Here is a 22,919-nt window from a genome sequence, read left to right on the forward strand (position 1 = left end):
TGGGCCTTAAGAAGGAAGTATAGTTGACTTTTTCAGAGGCAACTTTACTTTATGTGGGGCAATCACACAAAACCATGCTTTTCAAACTTTAATGTGCTTATAAATCACCCATAGAACTTGTTAAACTACAGATTTTGATTCACCTGGTATGGGTTTGGAATTCTGCATTTCTAACAAGTAGCCATGCTGGTTTCTATACCAAGCATTCAGTTGGAAAGACTTAAACAACACATAAACTATAGCCTAACATACAGAACAGGCATATTTAAAAAAAAAATTACAGTCTAATGTTTAAATTAAGTAATGTACATGCATAACTTATATACATACCATATAATTTAAATGTTATACTATCTATAACAACATGTTATATTATTTCAGGCCCCATATGTTATTATATTCCCTTGCCAACATATAACAAAACATTTTTAATCACTTGTTTTCATATTTATCTCTTGCCTCTGTCTGCTTATATTCCTTTAATAGGTTCCAAATGAGAAATGTTCACTTCACAGATTTTAATTACCTGAAATCCTTTTTTCCTTATTGATTACCAAGAGCAAAGTAGCTTTTTGTGTTAACCTTTCAAAATGTCCAATTTAATTTATGAATACAATATTTTTCAGCTCAGTGTGTAGAGATGATGCATACTGCTTCATACTGCTTTTATGAAAAGATCATTTTAATTACCCCACGGAAATATTTGGGATGGAGAATTGTGAAAGTTCATGAACAGAACTGCCCAATAATTTGTTGGAAGAGTACATATATGGCATCTGCAAAGCAATTGTATCTGTGGTAGATACGGCATTCCCTTAACTGCTGAGGAAATTTGTTTTGACATCACATTAGGATTAAATCAGTTATGCAATATTCAACAATGGCATAATTCCATTTGTATTTCTAAAAACAAAAGGCTGATTTTCTGGATTCCTAGGAATGACTAAACACTGGTGTTGGGCCTAGAGACATCTCAGCAGGAATAAGGGGCTTCTATTAGTGAGGTCATCTGGAGGCATTTGAATGCACAGCTTCCATTATTCCAAATGTGGCCTCTATTCTAGGAAGCTTCAAGGTCACACCAACACTGCTTGATTGCAGTCACTTCTCTGATGCCTTCAGCAAGTGTTTGCTCCTTTTTACATTTTCTGGTCTTTGAAATTCACACAGCAACTTTATTCCCCCAACCCAATCAGAAGGCTTTCAAGCAAGTCATTCTGCAAAACACAAAATCAGGGGGAAAAGAAGCTAAATCAAACTCAAATAAAAAGCAGTGATAGAAGGCTTCAACAAAGTCCACACAGGGAATCAAGCTTGCTTTTAAACAAAAATATTGACATAGCAATTTAAAATAAATACCAGCTTCATATGCTGAACACTTTATTATTGGCTCACAGGACTGCAAATGTAAGGAACACATTCTTCTCTGAAACATTGCCAAAGGCAAACCTCTTAAAAGCCAAACATTGTGACATGTTCTTAAGTAGCTTGCCATCATGTGGATTGTTGCATTTGGTATAACATAACGCCCGCATGTTCATTAAGCCTACATTTTGCAATTAAGGTACATATGTTTTTCTTCTCCAAATGTCTGAAAGCCAGGTGGAACAAGTCAATCGCTCTGGTGACATTGAGCATTTCTATAACAATGCTGAATTCTAGCACAGCATTTTGCATAGTCTGCCTATTATATAGGAAAACAGAATTGCCAATATGTCCTTTTGTGTAAAGTTGTAAAAGCTCTGAAGATCTTAGCAAATACTGGCTATGTATTTACTAAGGTACATGCAGCAGATGTCTACAATTATCCTGTTAAAAAGTTTCATTATAAGAGACCCTTCAAATAAAACACTGCTGCCCGTAATTGTACATTAATTGGCTTCATTCAACTCTGAAGGTCTAGAAGAGCACTGACCTATGATTTATTATCACTAAAGCACATTTTATGGTAAAAATATTGAGGAGGTCTTTGTTTTTTCATTGCTTTTTAATTTTTAGGCAAAGTGTCTATAGAAGACAAGTAGATTTTATGCTGATAATCAATATTTCTTTAAATATTTAGAAAGCAAAATATAAATGAATTTCATTACAACCTGGGACAATACCTAACCATAAGAGGCAGAAACAGAGTAAAGAGGCTGACCTGAGAGTTATAATGGTTAAGTTTCAGTTCATTGCAAACTTGAAATCATGAGCACTTGGGCAACTGAAATGTTAGATGTCAAGTAGCTAAACAAAATACGGCTTTTAAAATAAATCCCAGCAAGGCTAGAGTTCTGTGACCTCACACAATCTACCTCTCTGGGTAGAGCACAGTATAACTCTCATTGCAATGTCAGAAAGAGCTAATTAGCTGAAAGCTATATCTCAGGTGAAAGGGCAATGGGGAGCAAAACAAAGATTGCTTCTAAATCGCTCTCCCCGTGTCTACTGGACAGGGGTTTGGGATGATTGCTTAAAGTGCAAAAGCTCTTTCTGATATTTCTGACAGTTAAAGTACCCTAAATTGGAATGCACTCCTGTGTAACAGAATAAGGAAGAAAACAATTGCCGTGAAGTGTGATGGTTAGGAGAGTGGTTACTTTCTGCTGTGAATACCCAAGCAATTTGGTGAAGTTTGTCTTAAACTCTGAAAACATTAGATAAATATTATGTGTGAGGTCGTCAATGTTTTACCAGTCACTAGGCACCGAACCTATCCTCTCATACTCTACCACCCAGCTTAGCCACACCTTTCACCATTTTTTCTTTTGTTTTAGGAAAAGGCTTAGAGGAACACTGGACATTTATGATTTACTCTAGATAGTAGAAAGTTTAGTAAAAGTGATGGGGGAGACTTGAAAATCTGAGGCACTTCTGATTTACCCCCCAGGACAGTGGAGTCAAGAGTACACTGGGCTAGAGTGATGATCTTTCAGTTACTAACTAGTGGGCATCTGGATAATCCTCTTAATCTTTCCTTGATTAGTAATATGTAAAATGAAGAGGTTTGTCTGCCTCTGGTTTTGAATTCCTCATGATGACTACAAAATCCCACATTCACTTTTGGGAGGTGCATTTTTAAACCAGCGTTTTCTTCTTTCGTTTGTGGTAGTTCATCACTGAAAAAGGAAACCTAGGGTTTAATTACCTAAATCTCTCTAAGACACCCTTTATTCAGAAAGTTTCATCTACAAATATTAGAGTAATGAAAAACTTAGGAATTCCTATGCATTTGTAAAATGCAAAGAAAAAGAATGGTCCTGGGACACTAGGATATTTTGTAACTATCAAAAACTGTCATGGGAGTCCACATAACATTAGGTGTTCACAAATGGTCAAAGATGGACAAAGTTTGAGAAGATTATGAAAGAACTGAGGAGAATATCCAAATAATTCAATCAGGACTCCAAAATAATTTGTATGAAAACCACATCATTGAGGTACTAGTTTATGGTAAGACCCTTTACCTGTATCTCAAGTAAAAACCTATTGGGTACAAAGCATTGTCCAAGATGCTGATGATAAGTGGAAAGGAAACTGAACAAAATGTGGACCCTACCAGGAAGAGATGACTCTTTTGTAAAAAGAAAAGGGAGGGAAAAAGGCAAACAAACTAAACATGAGCCCAGGAGCTTTTTACACACCATAGTCATCTTGAAATTACTAGAGATTACAGAGATGTGTGTGAAATAAACTCAGTTAATCAAATCAGCTTACTAAAAAAAAACTAATTCAGATAGTCTGAGTGGAAAAACTTTCAACCAATTCCAGACTAAAATCAGACAATTTGGTCAGGGCATGGAAGCAAACCAATATGAGGTTAATTTAACAGACATTTCACTTTGAATCAGGTGTTTGGCTGACATTCTAAAATAGTAAGAGCAAGACCAGACAGCAGGGAAAACAAAGCAAATGAATGACTAAAATGAATACAGAAATCACGTGAACTATAAAATTAAAAAAATGAAAGAGAGAGGAAAGGAAAATGAGAGGATTTAGTTGATTTTTAAATGTCCTTTCCCAGTTAAAAAAAAAAAAATCCCTTGATTACATATCCAAGATCAGAAATTAGAGAAAATGAGTTCAGACCATTACATACCACAAATAACTCCAGGATTTTACATGGAATAATGTATTTCAAAGCACATTCATTCAAGTCCTATTTAAATTATTTCCATTCAAAAAATGAAAGTAAGTGCCAAATTCAGCCAGGTTTGATGATAAAATGCAGTACAAACTTTTATCATTACATTAAAAACACAGACTTACTTCCATAAATAAACTGATATTTCTCTCTTGGGACTACTTAGGTTACTGAACTAAAAAATACTTAAAATATAATGCCACTTTTCAGCAAGTTATATAATTGCACAATATTTTTGTAATTTCTTTGAAAAAAATGAAGTTATATCAAATCCATGTAAGTCACCCAAAATTTCCTTCTTTTACATGGTATGTTGGGATTGAGGGCAGAGAGGATTTGCGTCAAGAAATACAAACTGAAGCAGATCACATTTGCATCTTCTAATTAAGGTCCATAATTAAAGTTGAATATCTCTAAATATCTCTACATACAACCCTTGATGTCACACTCGGATATTTCTTTTAATTTAGACACACTGTTCTGCTGTGTAACCAAGAAGTGAAATGAAGATCAGCCATTTTGCTACTCAATTCTAGATGTTTCTACCATAATTTGAAAGGATTGCAGTCAAAATGCTTCACTTCCTGGGTATTAAAATCATGTTTCCTATGGGCATATTATGAGGCAAAGCCAATAAGCAAAACTGCACACTTATTTTGAATTAAACTAAAACCTGATTTATGTGAATTTTATTCATTGATGCTAACTTGAATTATTTTGGTGGTAAAAATATCACGACTGTTTCTATATGCTGCTTGTATACTCTTGCCATGTTTCACTTAGCACACAATGTAAAAATATTATGAGTAGTATATAAATCCCAGCACCTTTAGAAGAAATAGTTACCAAATATTCAGAGTCTCTAAAAAATAAACTAAAAGGAATGTTTTGATAGCTAACATATAAATTTTATCACTATATTTATTGCAAAGATTATACTTAACATACTAGGCATTCTCAGTCATGGAATTTTAGAACTGAAAAATAGCATAAAGTCTGGATAGTCCAGAATAGCATCAATACAACACAGCCTTGCTGCCATTTATCTTTCCTAAACTCTAGGCAGACAGCACTAATCAATTTCAGCTCTCTTTTTTAACTGAGCCTCCGTGTGGCCTCAAATGCTTATCCATATAGCACTCCAGGTTGCTCTTACAAATGCATCACAGTTGACAAGAAGAAGAAATAAATTTACAAGCTTTAATCAAGTCCAGCAACCTTAATATACAGAAAAGGAAACTGAAATAAGAACATAAGTAATTCCCCATTTTGCTATTCTAGTAGTTTTGTAGGATAGCTAGGATTAAAAGTGATTTTGAGCTTTTATAGCCACATCTTGTTGCCTTAAAAACTTTTTTTTTAATAGTGAGAGACAGGAGGTTTGATTAGAATATTTTTAATTTAAAAATCTCATTGCCTTATTTTCATCACATTGCAGCTGTTGATTTTCATATACATAATGTGTTGTTATTTTTTCTCCTGTCTCTCTGTAAGCCAAAAATACATCCTAAGAACAGAACATTAGCCCCTTATCTTTTTAAAAAATGTACACATTATTGAAAAAGTTACAATTTGTGACAAACAGATTTGAAGAATTCATGGAGTTAGTCCTGGTACTAGCTTCTCTTACCTGGTTCATCTCAGGTTTTCTTCTCTATTGACAAAAAATTCTGGTTTATCCACCTGCACATTAGAATATCCTCACCGGTTATTCTGATGCCAAAAAGTCTATAATCTAACTTCATGTTACATTTTATCACCAATCAGCACTGGAATTCCTTGTCAAGGATTTGGTTTGGCTTTTGGCACTTGAGCTCTGGTCCCTATTCTCTACACATGTACTTCTCCAGGTATTCTACCACTCAAGTATAATACAATTTCAGCCTTTAAAAGCTGTTAAGAAAAGGAAGAAGCCACTTGCTTCCTTTACCATCAACCATCCATCTACTCAATAAATAATTGCTCAGTATCTGTTATATGGCAGGTGCTCTTCTGAGTGTTAGGATTCAGCAGTTGATCAAGTAAAAACTCTAGACATCAGCAAGTTCACATTCTCATGTAAATATTGGCTAGTAAATACACACTGGCATATGTTGATTAGGACAAAATTAAAAGTTTTTATTGTTTTTTGTTGTTTTTTTTAAAAGGATGAGGTATAGTGTTTGCTAAGAAGAGGCATGCTCTTCTGTATTGATAAGTCAGGGAAGACTATTTAAAACTCAGCACTTAATCAGAGACCTCAAGAAGGTAAAGGGAAAATAAAGCTGATTATACCTGAGTAGAGAATCTCCATGCAAATAAGTCCTTGGCTTGGCATACAGGTAATATTTAAAGCATGAGAATAAAACATATGATAGGGTATTTCATTCTTATTTTAAAGGTCAAGGCAGTGGCAAGAGACTAAGAAGAAATCAGTAGTAATGCAGGGAACAAGATAAAGAAGCATCCTAGAAATCATTTAACATGATTTTTAAATGAGAATGTGCTTTATTATGTGAAATGATGCTGTGCCTGAGTAAGATAAGGACCAGGAATTGACCATTTTGTTTATTCACATAAAAGGCATCCTAATGAGAGCTGTTTCAAGGTTGGCAACTGCCTTCAAAGATGAATAGAGACAAATGGTCTACAACATGCACCAAGCAGCCCTTTCTAGAAGTTCTACTCTAAAGAAGAGCCAATGAATGTGGTAAAGGGAAATCTGAGGGTTTTTATTGATTCTGTTAATTGTGTTTAAGATGGAGAAAAGCGTATTAGTTGTTCACTTAAATAATCTGGTTAAAAATAAACGGGACATGAAGCAGGAGAGGAGAGAGACTCTGGAGCAATGTCCTTGGTTAGGACAGAGGGAAAGGAGTCTTAACAGCAAAGAGTGGGGTGGTGAGGAGTGGAGAGTGTTGCCATCTTTCAAAACACAGTTCGTCCACAGTGAAGGAGGCAGAGTAGAGTTCATGTGTATGGATTCAGGGGTAGTGAATGATGTGATTACAGAAAGATAGCAAATTCTCTTCTGATTACTTCTTTTCTGTAAAATAAAAAACAAAGTTATCACTTCTAATGAAGAAAAGGAATGAAGGAGTGTCAAAGGTTTGAGAAGAAAGGAGACTCCCTCTTCTCCTCTGTCAGCTAAACAACCTAAACCAACCACCACCTTCACCCATGTTAACAGAAAAGCATTGGGAACTATCCACACTTTGCTAGTTATCCACACCACTGGTCCCTTACAATGAAGAGTTGACTAAATGTTCCAGAAAGATTGGGAAAGGGTTGGCTTATCACTTTCACCTTGAAGACATATTTTGAAAATTAATCAGTACACAAATAGATGTTCTTCTTCTTTCCCCATCCCCAATCATGTTCTCATTATAACCTTATCATTTTAGTGCTTTCTCTTACCACTCAGGATAAACATCCCCCTAAAACAAAATTCCTTGCAGATGAATTCACTTGAGAATTAAGAGGAAAGAAAAGTGACTCACTGATCTTAGTCCTTCCCACTCATTTTCTTTAAACTGTCCCTACATCACTAGTTATATAAGTTGTGATCAGATAACTACGCCATAGAATTTTAAACGTCAGACACATATTGAGAAAATCTGAGTGATGTTGTCATATAAAATCTACATGACATGAGTAATTGTTGTTTCACGGTCTCATATTAAGACATAAATATAAAGCCATTCATATCCATGGCTGCTTCTAACACCAAACATGTTCATTTGCAGTTCATCTGAGGAAAAGAAGTAGAAAAATAAGCAGGATTGAGGTATCCTCAGATGCCCAGATGCTTTTGACACTTCTAAAATTACCTCTTCATCAGGTGACATATTTCACTTAATATGGGAACTCTTTACTAATCAGCATGCCCAGGAGTAGAAGTCTAATATAATAGCAAGGCATACTTTGCTTAGCCAAGCTAGTTCCCTCACAGAGAAGAATAAAAAATAATCCTGTTGAATCCCGCTCCATACTGAAGCTAAGGCTAGAGGATCTTCTTAGAGAATTCAAGGGTCTTCTTTCCATAACCTTTCCTAGGATGAGTCTTAAATGTGATTTATTTGGCATTAATTACTATTAATAACTCAGCAGCATGATTGCTGAAAAACTAGCTGGCCACTATTCAAGGGCTGGGAGTTCTCCATAGTCTGAGAACATTCAGAGTAAGACAGAGAGGATCATAAAGGGCACTGAGGGAGGAGCTGGCAGAGACTGTGATCTTTGGAAGCAGGATTTATGGTAACATTGAAACCAAAGTACAAAGAGGAAAAGTCAATCCAAGCAGAAAGAAAAAAATAAAAGAAGTGAAAATAAGTTTTTAGAAAATGAAGATAATAAAGCAATAATTTTTTAAATTAGCATAGGTCTTTACCCATATTAAATGACAAAATAAGTACATAGTTGATTGGATACTTAAACACAAAAAAATGAAAAATATCATCATTTTCAATTTCTCTATATCATATTTTAAGTTCAAAAGTAATATAATAAATTAACAAAAGAGATTGACTGACTTACATAAAGAAAATATATAAGACATCATGACAAACTAGAAACATGTATGATTTTTATTTTCTTTTCCTTCTCTCCTTTCATTCCTTACCCCTTCTGAATAATTAAGTCCCCAAACTGTTTAACAGATAGGTCCAAGCAAAATAGGCTCCAGAATAGGGGAACAGGTAGACTCATGAACCAGTGAGAAGTTGGGGCATTTGTTTGTGAGAAGGACTCCTTCTCAAAAGCAGGAAAGGAATAGGAAAGCCCACAGAAGTGTCTGAGCTCAGTAGGAGAGAACTTAGGTTCATGTGAGAGAGCAGGCTGGCACAAGGTACTAAAGCCTAAGCAGAGGAGGAAGTCACCTATAGGGGCAAAAGGGGAACATGCTGGGCTGAGTTGTGGCTCAGTGGTAGAGCGCTTGCCTAGCATGCGTGAGGCACTGGGTTTGATCCTTAGCAACACGTAACAATTTAAAAAAAATAAAGGTATTGTTCCACCTACAACTAAAAAATATATATTAAAAAAAAGTGGGGCAAGACGCTGAGGGAAGTTTGATATTAGAGAGATTGAGTAAGTATGTATGCTGAGAATAAAGAGGCCAGATTCTTACTGTGGAAAAAAATTGACAAATGCAGAAAAGAGAAAATGAGAAGTAATGTTATATTGGCATTGAATACACATATCAGGATGGACTCACTGATTTAATAATATACAGACAGATGTAGATATATGGATGCATTATGTATGTGTGTGTGTGTGTGTGTGTGTGTGTATGTGTGTGTTAAGTACCTCTGTCTACTGAGAGCACCTGAAAGCAACCACACCCCAAAACCAATGAGTACTCCTCACACACAGATATTGTTTTATATAAATGACTAGAATACACACTAAAGTATTCATAGTGATTCTTTGTTTAACTATTGGGTAATTTTTCATTCTTTGCTATTTTTCAAATATTCTTTAATAAGCCTTCTTTATTTTAATAATGATAAAAATTTCATGATAAAATATGGAAAAAAAGGGGGAGAGGAGACAAAGGTACTATGACCTAGTCAAAACCCTCTTGTGAGAACAGATGGATACATACATACATACATACATATATATACACATACATACCCAGCAATGGAAAAGCAATCAACAAATGAAAAACTGTCTTATATTTACTGTCCCTAAAGTGGCAGCTAAAAAGAAAAAATATTTCATTTTCCTGCCTCCTTCAGAGCTCTTTGTGGCCAGACAACAAAATTCAGAACATAAAATATAGGCATAAGTCCCTAGAGATTTTAAATATAAATATGGAAGCTACTAGGAAATGGTTTTTGCTGTTTTGCTTTTTTGCTTCTTCCAGCCTGGAAGGGAATATTCTTTCTGTGGGTTCAGCAACAGACATTTTGTGACCCTGAGAACAATGACCTTAGCACTAAAGACAGCAGTATAAGGAGAAGAAAGCTGACCAAGACCTTGGTCACCTTGAGATCCTGGCCACTTCTGGGCTTCTCGGTCCTGAGCTTGCTTCATGAACCAGTAATCCTTCAAGGATTTAAATTGCTACTTATAAATGACATAATTTTGTTCTTCTTTAGGACTAAATAAACTCCATTGGGTATATATGCCACATTTTCTTTATCCATTCATCTGTTGATGGACACTTAGGCTGGTTTCATAACTTGGTTATTGTAACTTGCACTACTACAAACATGGGTATGCAGGTATTGCTATTGCATACTGACTTTAATCCTCTTGGATAATGGAACTTGATAGCATTATATTAAGCAAAATAAGCCAGATTCAGAAAGTCAATTGTCTCTCTCATATGTGGAAACTATAGAGAAAAAAGGAAAAACAAAATACGGTGTGGGTAAATCTCACAAAAACAGAAGGGAGACCAGTAGAGTACAGGAAAGGAACCAGGGGCAGAGAGGATGAGAGGAAAAGGAGAGGATGAGAGGAAAAGAGGAGGTATTGGGGAATGAAATGGACTAAATGATGTTATGTGTATGCACAAATGTGTTGTAATGAATTCCACTACTGTGCATAATTATAATACACCAATAAAATCTTTATAAACAACAAAATAAAAAATAAATTGCTACTTATAACCGTGTTACAAGATTAAAGAGTAAAACAAATAAAAAGGTATTTACACTGTACATAAAGAGAAGAAGGTATGTGCCAAAATATCACATGATTTTCAAGACCAGGTTTAGCATAATGATGTTTATGCAGTCCTCACAGAATTACAAACATGTCCTATGTCTAATAACAAAAAGGGCACATCTTCCTAAAAACCACTCTGGCTGTGGGTGAGAACTTCCTAACCATCCTAAAATATGGCTCTCAATTCAACTACATGAGCATTTCTTATAAGCACTAATTTTATTTTTATACAGAACTCTATAATAATCCCAAGCCTATGGAGTATTTTTGCAAACAATGACGACTTGGCTTATTTGCTGCTTCTCAAATCTTGCTGGTTCTAACATCAACAATAGAGAACTTGAGGCTAAGACAGGCAAGGGACTGTGGAGCCTTTAAGTGGTACTGGAGCAAATCCATAAGTGAGGTTTCATTCTTCACTAGGACATAATCCTAAGTGAACTGATGTGAGCAGAATTTCTTTTGGGTCTTACATATAAGTTTAAAAATGTATATATGTCAACACACAGCCTGAAAAAAGGTATTTCAATACAGACGTTTGGCAAGGGCTATTATCCAGAATATCTAATGAACTCATACAAATCCATAAGAAAAAAAAAAATGAAAACATAAAAATGCAATAAAACAATGGACTGAATATGAAGAAACACTAAACAAAAAGAATATCCAAATGATAAAAAATATGAAAATTTCCTTAAGGAAATGCAAATTAAAATCAGAATCAGTTACCATGAAATACCCACCAGAATAACTAAAATTAAAAAGATTTAAAAATTTTGGAAAGAATTGTAGCAACCCAAATTTAAAATATATATATATATATATTTATTTTTTAGTTGTAATTGGACAAAATACTTTTATTTCACTTATTTATTTTTATGTGGTGCTGAGGATCAAACCCAGGGTCTCGAACGTGCGAGGCAAGTGCTTTACTGCTGAGCTACAACCAAAATTCTTATATACTGCTAGTATGAGTACAGATGGTACAATTACTTTGGAAAACTGTGTGTTTTAATGGTAAACATACATCCAGGCATGGTGGCACACACATAATCCCAATGACTCAGGGGGCTGATGCAGGAGGATCACAAGGTCAAGACCAGCCTCAGAAACTTAGCGAGGCTCCATCTCAAAAATAAAATATAATAAGAGTTGGAGATGTAGCCCAGTGATAAAGTGCCATTGGTTTTAATGCGCAGTGCCAAAAAAAAAAAAGTAAATCTATATAAACTAGAATAACTTTGCTCTTATACATACATTTGTATGTTTATGAAAAGACAGTTTTGTATCATAGCACAACTATTTGTAATGGTAAACTCTAAACAACTTAAATGCCAACTACAAGCGGAATGTATAAATAAAATGTAGTGTATTCACACAATGAACACTATCCAGCATGGGAATAAATAATCCATAATTACAAATACACACAAATTCTTAACTCTCCCAAGATTTATACTGAGTGAAAGAAGTCATACACAAGAGTGCATACCATATGATTCCTTGTGTGTCAAGTTCACACACAGGTCAAACTGACTTCTGCCATTAGAAATCAGGACAGGATGTATTCTTTTTTACTGGAAGGAGGCAAAAACTGGAAATGAACACAGGGTTTTCGGGGAGCAGCTAATGCTCTTTCCTTGATGGATATTGGTTGTCAACAGTGAAAACTCACCTTCTCTACATTGAGTTTTATTTTTCTCTAAGATATATATTATATTTCAATAAATAAATATGAATGTTAAGCCTCCTAGATTTTGTGTTCTTCATAATATAGCTGTGTTTAGTGTCTTTAAATCAAGGGTTCTAGGTTTTTGGTTTTGTTTTGTTTTTCCCTTGAGGCAATTGAGAAAAGTGGCCAGGTCTGTATCACTAGCAACAACCATACGTTCCCTAAGGCATCTGTTTCCCAGTTTGTGGAGCATAGGAAGTTCACCTTCTTCTAGTGAGATCAAAAGCCATTGCAGCATAGCACACATTCTATTCTCTTCAGCCTCATTTCAGTGACTTTTATGGTCAATATTCTATCCTTGCCAAGATAGTAGATATCTATTATATGTGCCCTATTGTGTCATGCTTTCAAATATTTGCTTTTAATTACTTGGAAAACCCTCATAGACCTACCCTTACCTCTTCCCTAGAAAACTCCTAGTGAACCTTTATTATTCAACCTAAATATCACTCCACCATGAAAATTTCCCTGATCTCCTTAAACATAAGAACTTACACCCTTATCTCTGTTTCTAATACAGTTTATATATGTGCATCCATATACACACACACACACATATATTTAAATAATAGTGTTTAGCAAATAGTGTTTCAATTATTTTATAGTAATTTTTCCTACTAAACCTTGATTATTTGGGGATAATATTCTCTTTGTCATCTTTGGTCTCCATTTCCTACAGCCTAACACATTGAGTGATCAATAACAGTATTTATCTAAATAAATAAAAATCTGGCATTCCCATTGACTTTTAGCACTGATTCTGCACAGTGACACTTCATTCAGTGTAGAAGTTCCTAGTGCTACTCCTCTTGGAGATCTGGCACACCACATACTCCAGGCATTTTACTGTAACAATTATAAATTATGAACCATTCCTTATTGTGTTAGTGTGACACTTTGATATACCAAGTTTAATCTAAGTTTAGCATGTTACTCCCCAGCTATTACTTACATACTCTATGTAACCCCCAAAAGTTCCTCGGACCACTAACAATCATTTATTTAAAAAATAAATAAATAAAAGTGTCTCAGCAGATAGGAGAATGCACAATAGCTTCATGGTAAAGTGTGCACTTTGAGGTCAGACAAATCTGAAGTTACATGCTGTTTTTTTTTTGTTGTTGTTGTTTGTTTGTTTGTTTTTCTACCCCCAGAATATAAGCTATAAGCCCTTGAGTTCAGATACTGTCTTTTAAAATTCCACTGCTATATTGATAGCACCTAGATCAGTCTCGGCATACAAGAGTCACTTACTGATTATTTGCTGAGTGAATATATCAGATTGGCAGCCACAGAACTGATAATCACACCTCTCTTCCATGCACCAAATATCTGACACTCCTAGATCAGGGATGCTAAAGTTGCTTTGCAATTTATGCCTTTTCTAATGAGAAAACCTGTGGGAAAATAAATAATTCTGTGTGACCAACAAAATTCCAGATTAAAAAAAAGAAAACTATGCCATAAATATGAGACCTGGATTTCAGAAGAACCTTTTCAGATGCATGAAATTTAAAAACAAGAATTGTTCTCCTTCACCAGAAACCTTCTGACTTGGAGAGGATAGCGAACAAAGTGAAACTAATTAAAATATTTATCTAGTCATGCACATGCAGAGAGGTGCAGAGAGTATCAGGCTTGGAGTCAGATGAACCTAAATTTTAATCCAGATCCATCACTTATTAGTAGTGTAAGTGACCTTGGAAAAGTTTTACCTGCAAAAGAAGATAATTATATACCTCATGCAGATTTCATGAGGAATGAAAGAGATGATGCATTTAAAAGTTTAGTACACAGCCTGGCATAGATCAAGGTCTTAATTAATGTTAGATTTTTAACATTAAAATACCCTCTTGGTAAATATTATCCAATAGTTTTACTTTTTCATATTTTTGAGAAAATTCATTAGTATCTACATTTCCAGGAGTTTCTAAATCTGCTGATATAAAAAAAAATCAAAATCTTATTTCATTCACGGGGTCAAATTTGCATATGAGATCATCATCTAATCTTCATCTATTACGTTGAACAAAATTATTTTCCCAAAGTGATCCACCTTTAATCCAGTCATAAAGAGTTAGCTGTTCCCAATTTTAATTGACAAATCTAATTACTGTGATGAGTTTATTTATAGTCACTATTCAATATCTATTGATAGTTTCTTGACCTTGAAGAATATCATCCAATTAACATGGCAATATGTGTTAATGGATTTTTAAATTACTTCATACTGGATAAAAGGTAAAAGGAAGAAAAGGGAAGTCATTTTTCACAGAGAAAAATCACGATTTATGAAAATAAGCCTTACATATCTGTCACTGAATATGCAACACTAAGGATTTCCTTTGTGTTCATTCTATATTATGATGGAAGCAAGCTATGTTATTGATATGGTAGTACATGTTTTTGGAATTCTTTCAGGGAAACACTCATTGAATCCGGACAATGAGATGTCTGCCTAAATCCAAGGCAAAATGTTTTGTTTGGAAACTTTTTTTATTTTTAAAATTTTATTCCTTTTTGTCAGAATTCAAACTTGGAAGGTTATGGAAAGATAATAATCATCAACTCCCTATAGCATGTGAGAGACAAGGAACCATTCTTCAAAACTGAAGAGGAATGATGAAGGTGAAATTCCATCCTTACCCCTAGAGAGAGCAGTTACTATTATGTTGCCTGGTCACAGCCTCTCATTCCATTTTCCATATGTATTTTACTTTGTGTTTTAAGCCTAATTTTAGACACAAACTTGGAATAGAATATTATGAATGTTGTAAGGAATCCTACATAGTATCCTTTTCATTTGCAGGAAAATTGCTAAGAAATTCAGAGGTAGAGTGATGACTTTGACCCAGGGATTTATCCTTTTGCTTATTTCTCTATTTACACCCTCCACCCAGTTTTAGTTAGCTTTTTCACTGCTATGACCAAAAGACCTGACAAAAACAATTTTGGAGGAAAAATTTATTTGGGGCTTATGGTTTCAGAGGTCTCAATACACAGATGGCTGACTTTATTCCTTAGGACCTGAGATGAGACAGAACATCATGGTGAAAGAGTGTGGAAGAGGAAAGCAGCTGGGGAAATGGTTACCAAGAAGCAGAAAGAGGGAGAGAAAGCCAACTCTTCAAGGGCTCCACTCTCCAAGGACAAAATACATACCCCAAAGGCATACCCCTAATGACTCACGACCTCCAAACACATTGTACTTGCCTTTTAGTCTCTATCAGGAGATTAATGCCCTGATTAGGTTAAGGCTCTCATAACCCAGTCATTTCATTGTGAACTTACTTGCATTATCTTACACATGAGCTTTTGGAGTGTGCCTCATATATAAACCATAACACCCCCACCCCCATTATATCATAAGATTTTCCAAGACAGGGACCTTACCTAAGGTATGCTGTGAATTGAACTGTATTCCCCACACCCCAAAAATGATATGTTGAAGTCCTAGACTCCAGTATCTTAGAATGTGACTGTATTTGGAAATAGGATCTTTTAAAAAGTAATTAAGCTTAAATAAGGTCAGAAGGATGGGCATTAATCTATTGTGAGTGATGTCCTTATGACAAGAAGAAGAGGCTCCAGAGATATGTCTATTCACAGAGAAAAGGCTATGTGTGGACACAGCAAGGAGACAGCTACCTTCAAGCCAATAAGAGAGGAGGTCTCAGGACAACTAAATCTGCCGACACCTGGATCTTGGGCTTCTATCCCAGAACTGTGAGGAATAAATTTCTGTTATTTAATCCACCCAATTGATGGCATTCTGTTATGGCATCCCTAGCAAACCAGTACAAGGTGCTTATGCTCCCCTTTTCTGCTAAAGTGACTGGCACAGAGTAGGTGCTAATGTTACAAAGGAAGGAAGAAGTGAATAAAGAAAGGAAGGAAGGAAAGAAGGAGAGAGATGGGAAGGAAGGAAGGGAGTTCCTTACAAATAAAAATTAGTGGCTCCAGTACAAGATCCCAAAATATCTAAGCCCTTTTCCCTGCATCAAATTCTATGAAACTTCTCAGTTCTAAAACCTGGTTAGCACTCGGTTTCATATGTGCTTTGCATATGCTTTCAACCTTTCATGTTTATTTGTTATTATGCACCTTCAGGACAGTAATTTTATCATGCATGGGTCCTAAATCTGCATGTCTGAAATCAACAGTTACATCTGAAGGGAGAAAATGGACTTAACACCTGTGAAATTTCTATTTTGCTTCAAGCAGTTTATTAAGAAATATTTTGTGTTTTGAACAGAAGTAGCTCAGCCAGGCTACATCTTAAGGATTTGCACAGTTACCACAAATTACTTTGCTCTGATAGCTAATCTTTTAAAGATAGGAATGGGGAGGAGCGAAAGGGAGTCCAAATATTTGCTTCTTGTTTAGATGTGACATTTTAAAGCAGAATACATAAGACTGGAAATTGTGCCTCTGGAGTTTAGGAAGTACTAATTTCCTGGCATAAAATAAATTGGAATGGACTATGGCATTAAGAGCTACCTCTAGTACAGTGAAGTGTAGCAAACTGATGCTCAGTGAGGTTTACTGGACATAAAGATATGCAGTCAAATGCACTCAAGCACAGTTCTGAAATTGTTTTCTATCATTTTGAAAGATGCCAGTTTAACAACTTATTTAAAACTATATCTTTTAATACTTTATTTTTTCCCTATGGAGCAAGGGTGGTAGGAGGTTGCACTCAAGTCTAATAAAAATAAGATGACAATAGACGGTTTTGCCAGGGATAAAACCTTTGGTCAGTGACTTGGAAAGCCAGATTATAAAATGGCTGGTCATACATCAAAATGGTCATTTATCTTTAAAGCATCATGGCTCATCTCTTAGTCCTTCTTTTATCCATTACCATATGGATGCTATAGGTGCCCACCTGAAGGAAATTAAGCTAATTCTGATACCTATTATCTTTTGATATATTATGATTTAGCAATTCAGTTACTGTTGCAATTGTAGGGGAAAATAGGGTAAATATGGGTATGCATTTGTATATGCTTGTGTATTATAAGTATATGTATATGCACGTGTTTGTGTATGTGTATATATCTGAGCATGTGTATGTTCATGTGTAGATGCCTTTGTGTATCTGTGTCTTGAAAACGTGATTGGTCCTTCCATTAAAATATTCTCAGATATACTTAAGCATTCCATGCATTTCAACCTTAGAAGCCACCAAAACCATCACAAGTAAAAAACTTGAGTAATGCTTGTTTTGCTACTGAACCTTCATTTTGTAAAAATGGCAGTGTGATTTTTACACACTTAACCTTCCTACCTTGCCTAACATACTTAACTCTGCCTCATTCTGTCTACAAAATTCTCACCAACTCTCTCAGACCCAAGTAAATATACTATTTTTTTTCAGCAAAGTTTTACTGCCTAAGTGAGTCTTGTGTTATAGATGACCAGTTTAATAACCTTAGGCTTACAAATCTGGCAGGTAACATGAGTGAGTAAGTCTAAACATCTTGTATCTACATATATTTCTAATTTTTCTCATGCAATACAGACATAAACAAAAGAAATAATTTTCCTCCCTAATTCTATCACAAAAGGAAAAACACTAAAGGAAAAGAATGGCGAATGGCAACTGACACTTGACACATAGGAATAAAAAGGGAGCAATAGGGACTATGGGGCAAATTAAAGGGAAATGCCACTTTAAAAGTAAGTAGAAGTTACTCAGCTTCAATGTTTTCTCAGAAGAATGTGGGAGGAGGATACCCAAATCATCTGAATTATCAGAAGTCCAAATCTGGATGTTTATGTATAAAATCCCTCCATTTTCAACTACTGGCAATTAACTATAATTTTTAAAAACATACAGAAATGTTTAGAAACAACATTCAGGCTAACAGAGCTTAGCCCAGACACTAACAAAGAGATTTGTCCCACATCATCCTTTGCCACCTCTGAAATACAAATTAATTTAGTATCTACTGCCTTGTGTCATCTCTTGTTATTGTATAAAACAGCAGGATCATGTAGCACACATGTTTGGCAGCCAAACTGTCTGGTTTTATAATTCTGCTCTATCATTCTTTAGTTTTGGGATCTTCGGCATGTTGCCTAACCTTACCATGCCTCAGTTTCCTTCTTTGTAAAATGCTGCTAATAATAAGAGTTAGGAAGATTAAAGGTGATCTCATGGTTAAAGTGTTTATAATCATTTGAGGCACAAGGTTATTAGTTAACATAAGATGATTGTTTAAAAATCTTACAATTTGGCATATTTCTTTGACTCCTCCCCCCTACTAAACTGCAAATGACTTGAAGGTAATATTTTTTATACAACTTAATGTTTAATACAGTTTTTTTTTTCTAGAAAAGGAGCTCAGTTGGTTATTTCTTTTTTAAAAAACTCATAATGTAGAAGAAATCATAAAAGGATATTTAAAGAAATTGGCTGGAAACCAAGGTCATACTAGTGCTTGTCCTTGCATTTGCTCTAAGTATTTAAATCTACTGTAAGGCCAGAACATTTCACCAGTCCATGTCAATTTGTTCTATGATCAGTTATAATGAATGTTTTCCAAATCCCAGATGTATAATTTCTGCTCTGATTTATTCTATCCAGGCTGCAGTACAACAGACAGGCACTATTCATGTCTTTTTCTTTTCTCCTTTAAAAGACTAGAAGAGAGTTAGGGTTAGATGGAACAGTAGGTACATGTAGGGCAGCCTTGTGTGGCTGGAGCCCCTGGGTCTTTCTCACCTGCCTTTACTTAAATTTACAGAAGTTACATCACAAAAACCTTCCAGGGTGCTTGTAAAAATGGAGCCATTATTATCCTCATTCTTTTCTTCCACTACAACCCTTGTTCTCTTTGAAAATAAAGAGTAGGTTCTAGAAAGGGAGTGTTACAAAATGGAACCCCCATATTTCACAGCTTGAAATTCAGAATTCTGAGACAGATAACACAAATAGTGTTTTACACGACAGACTAGGATAATGACTGTACCTCAGAAGTTTGGAAGGCAGGCTCTCAGCATATAAAGTTAAAGGCATGTCTACATCCAATCTAAACTTCTCTCTTCATCACATTAAACTTAAAATGTCAAAAAAAAAAAAAAACTAACACAAACCATCTGTCATTGCACAATAAAAAACTTCCTCCTATGTCAATGGATTAAACACGGTTACAATGAAATGAGATCAGAAAAAGTAAAAGGACAAAGTAATTTAAAATGTGCTCATATTAATATCAATACTTTTCAGAAAATACTGTAGAGTTTGAAACAATAGTCACAAATACTGGGTTATCTTGTTATACAGGGTGCAAGAGTTATATGCAGTTTTACATGGAGGGGTTTGAGAGTGGGAGAAAATGTGGAAAGGAAGGAACTTAAGTTTTGGGGAGAAGACAAGTAAATCATGAAAGCTTAATGAGGAACCACATAAATAAATCAACCAGAGAATTCTCTCTTGAAATCTGACTAAAGCAAAAAAAAAAAAGAAAAGAAAAGAAAAAGAAATTTGGGGAATTTTTTCATACCAAAATTACAGTACTTATTATTTTCTTCAAATAAATATTCATTGCCTAGTCAGTACCAGGAATTGGACTTGACTTTGGAGAAAATAATGCAAATGAGAAGACTTTATGAGCTTTCGAGGAACCATTAAATTAAGAATATGTGTATGTGTGTGTAAGAAATGAGGTTAACAGCAAAACCAAAATACAGTAAAATAAAGTAGTAAAGAATAATGTGAAGGTAAAGCCAAAGAAGTGATTTGTAGTTAGAAAGGGGACAAGGAATAAAAAAGTAGGAAATACTTCATGTGAGTTAATACTTGAACTGAGCAGATATTGCTAGACAGATGGCAAGTGAAGGACATCACTTCATACAATTACTTACTTGAAATTTTTATTTTGTTTCTCTTTTCATAAGTTCCAAAGCTCATACATCTGAGAATGCAAGAAAAAAATCATTTGTGCACTTGCATTTTGTCAGGTATGTTGCAATGATCAAATTTTTATATCCTGAAAATCATAGTTTATAAGGAAATATGGATAATCCTTTGTAAAATATATCCAATAGTAATGCTATCTAGTTCTTTGATAAAGTCTATAGTCCTCAAACCCAGAAAATACAAATTAAAAATGGAAGAAGATAGGCTTAAAATGATTAAAAAGGAAGGTATTTATTACAAGAACATTAAATAGATCTCAGACTAATGGGAAATACTGGGGAAACAGAGGCATGACATACCCAGCCAAAATTATGCCCCAAATTAGTCCACTGACCTGCTTGACAGGACATTGTACCTGCCATCTTAAGACACTGGACTTTGCATTTTTCACTACCAGCATTGTCATCCCTGAGCCTTAGATTCAGAGACTAACTCACTATTCTTATACCCTGAAACTCAAGTTTTCTATAACAGCTACTGCTGACAGAGAACTCCTCGAAGTACCCGCTATTCTGTGGAAGTACATCTGACTTGACAGTATGTAGGTCATATGTCTCTGGTCTAGCTGCAAGGAAGATTAGGGAAGTGAGTATCTAATATTTCCATTCTCCATAGGGGGAGGTGTATATGGCTCTTCCAAGACTTACAAGGTAAAGGCAATTTCTATGCTAACGAACAGGGTGTAGATAATGAACAACCTAGAGAAATGTCAGACTAAGAGATAAATTATGGCAGCAGAAAAAATATAGAATTTGAAGCTAGTCAAACCTGAACTTGAACATCTCCTCTGCCTTTTATTAGGAATATGGTGATTTCTAAAATCAGCTTCTAAATCAGCTATATAGGGAAAATAATAATTACATTTTGATTTATAAGAAAGGTGGGTGTGTATTTTAAATATATGACACATTTCTGTAACATAATAGGTATTCAAAAAATGGTAGATATTGTTTCTAATTGGTTAACCTAGACTTTTTCTCTCCCAAATATCTCCTTAGCATCATAGGATGTAGATTTCACCATGAAATATTTATGTATTGTTTTGCAAAACTAAAGAGAATGGATATAAATAACTCCTTAAAGTTCATTTCTAAAAGATGCAGATCCACTCAAGGGAAATGTAGGGAGGAGAAATGTAGAAGCATTTTCTCTGACAATTACCTGGCCTTAACAGTTTCCAATGAAACCAAAATTTGTCACCAAATAAACTATAAAGAGCATCAATAGACGAGAGAAGGGGTATCTGTGGAAGTAATATTAAAGGTGAGAATTTATAAAGCACTAGAACTCTTTTCCTTTATGCTCACCTTTGCAGGCATAGGTACACAATCTCGAGGCATTTCATTATAGAACTGACTATGTGTTGAGCACCAGGACTTGCAAACAATTAGGAAAAGGGTAAAAATTGATCTCTTCATTTTGTTTCTTGAGCTGAGGTTACACGGTAGGGGTTGTGGTATTTTGTCAGGGGCTAAACAAGGCTGCAGAGGTAGACTTGGTAGTCAAGCCTAGCAGCCCACACAGAGAGCAACCATGAGGGCTTGTGAGGAGAAAGAGCTGGCACTGTCCCACAGGATTTCTGAAAGTAGAAGGCTATAGAATCAATGCCTTTTTAGTGTCAAGACATGTCTCAAGTGTCACACCAGGAATCCAACATTTAAAAATAGGCTGCACCAAGTGTAACGAGGCAGCCAGTACAGCCATGGCCAACCACAGTGGTGCCCTGAATTCCACAAAAAGAGCCTCAAGTCCCTCAAGTGAGAAGCTGGTCCTTAGCTATACCCTGAGCTTCTACAAGCCCAAGTCAAAGAATAAGCAAGACACTGCCCCTCTACTAAGAGTAGACAGACTATAATGTTGATTATGCCACTCCCCAAATTAACCAAATGTACTGATGTATTTTTCTGTAAATACCATGTATCTGTTCTCCTCAGCCTTATCAGTGCATAGAGGAACACAAAATGTTGATAAGGTATTGGAAAGATTTGAATGCTATATGTTTATATGTTGCTGAGTTGAGTCTGTTGAATGCATATCTTTTACAATTATTTCACAGTTGTATGTGGAGGAAGAGAATAAAAACTGTAGCCAGTTAGCAGTCATTGAATTAAGGAAGTCTCATCTAACATAATAGATTTTATCTGGTACTTGAGTACCTTTCAATTCCATTTTTTTAAAATAATATATGAAAACATTTCTTCAGGTTCTAGATCAACCTAAGGTTCAATGTTCTTCCTAGAAAAAATAATAATAATATGCCTGAACTTTGTTTCTATTCCAACAGAATCATCATAACATTAACTCCAGCTGAACTCTGTTGATTTTTGACTGAGAGTTACTCAAAACTTGATTGGAAGTGCTGTTTATCACAGTTTCCTGCTAATAATAATCATTAACTTAAATAATAGCAATAATTTCCAGTATACAATGTATTTTTCCTCTGAGAAACTCAAAACAACTTCACATTTGCTATAGTATTT

General features: G+C 35.0%; 1 long non-coding RNA gene across 1 annotated transcript in view; it reads right to left on the reverse strand.

Annotated features, from left to right (window-relative positions):
• Positions 1–264: 264 nt before the first annotated feature.
• Positions 265–22,919, reverse strand: part of LOC143399289 (uncharacterized) — a 41,252-nt gene continuing 18,597 nt past the window's right edge. The window contains exon 3 of the long non-coding RNA XR_013091399.2: positions 265–1,217. This is a non-coding gene — a long non-coding RNA (uncharacterized LOC143399289). The remainder of the gene's footprint in view (positions 1,218–22,919) is intronic.

Source organism: Callospermophilus lateralis, chromosome 5 (assembly GCF_048772815.1).
Source record: "Callospermophilus lateralis isolate mCalLat2 chromosome 5, mCalLat2.hap1, whole genome shotgun sequence".
Classification (NCBI taxonomy): domain Eukaryota; kingdom Metazoa; phylum Chordata; class Mammalia; order Rodentia; family Sciuridae; genus Callospermophilus; species Callospermophilus lateralis.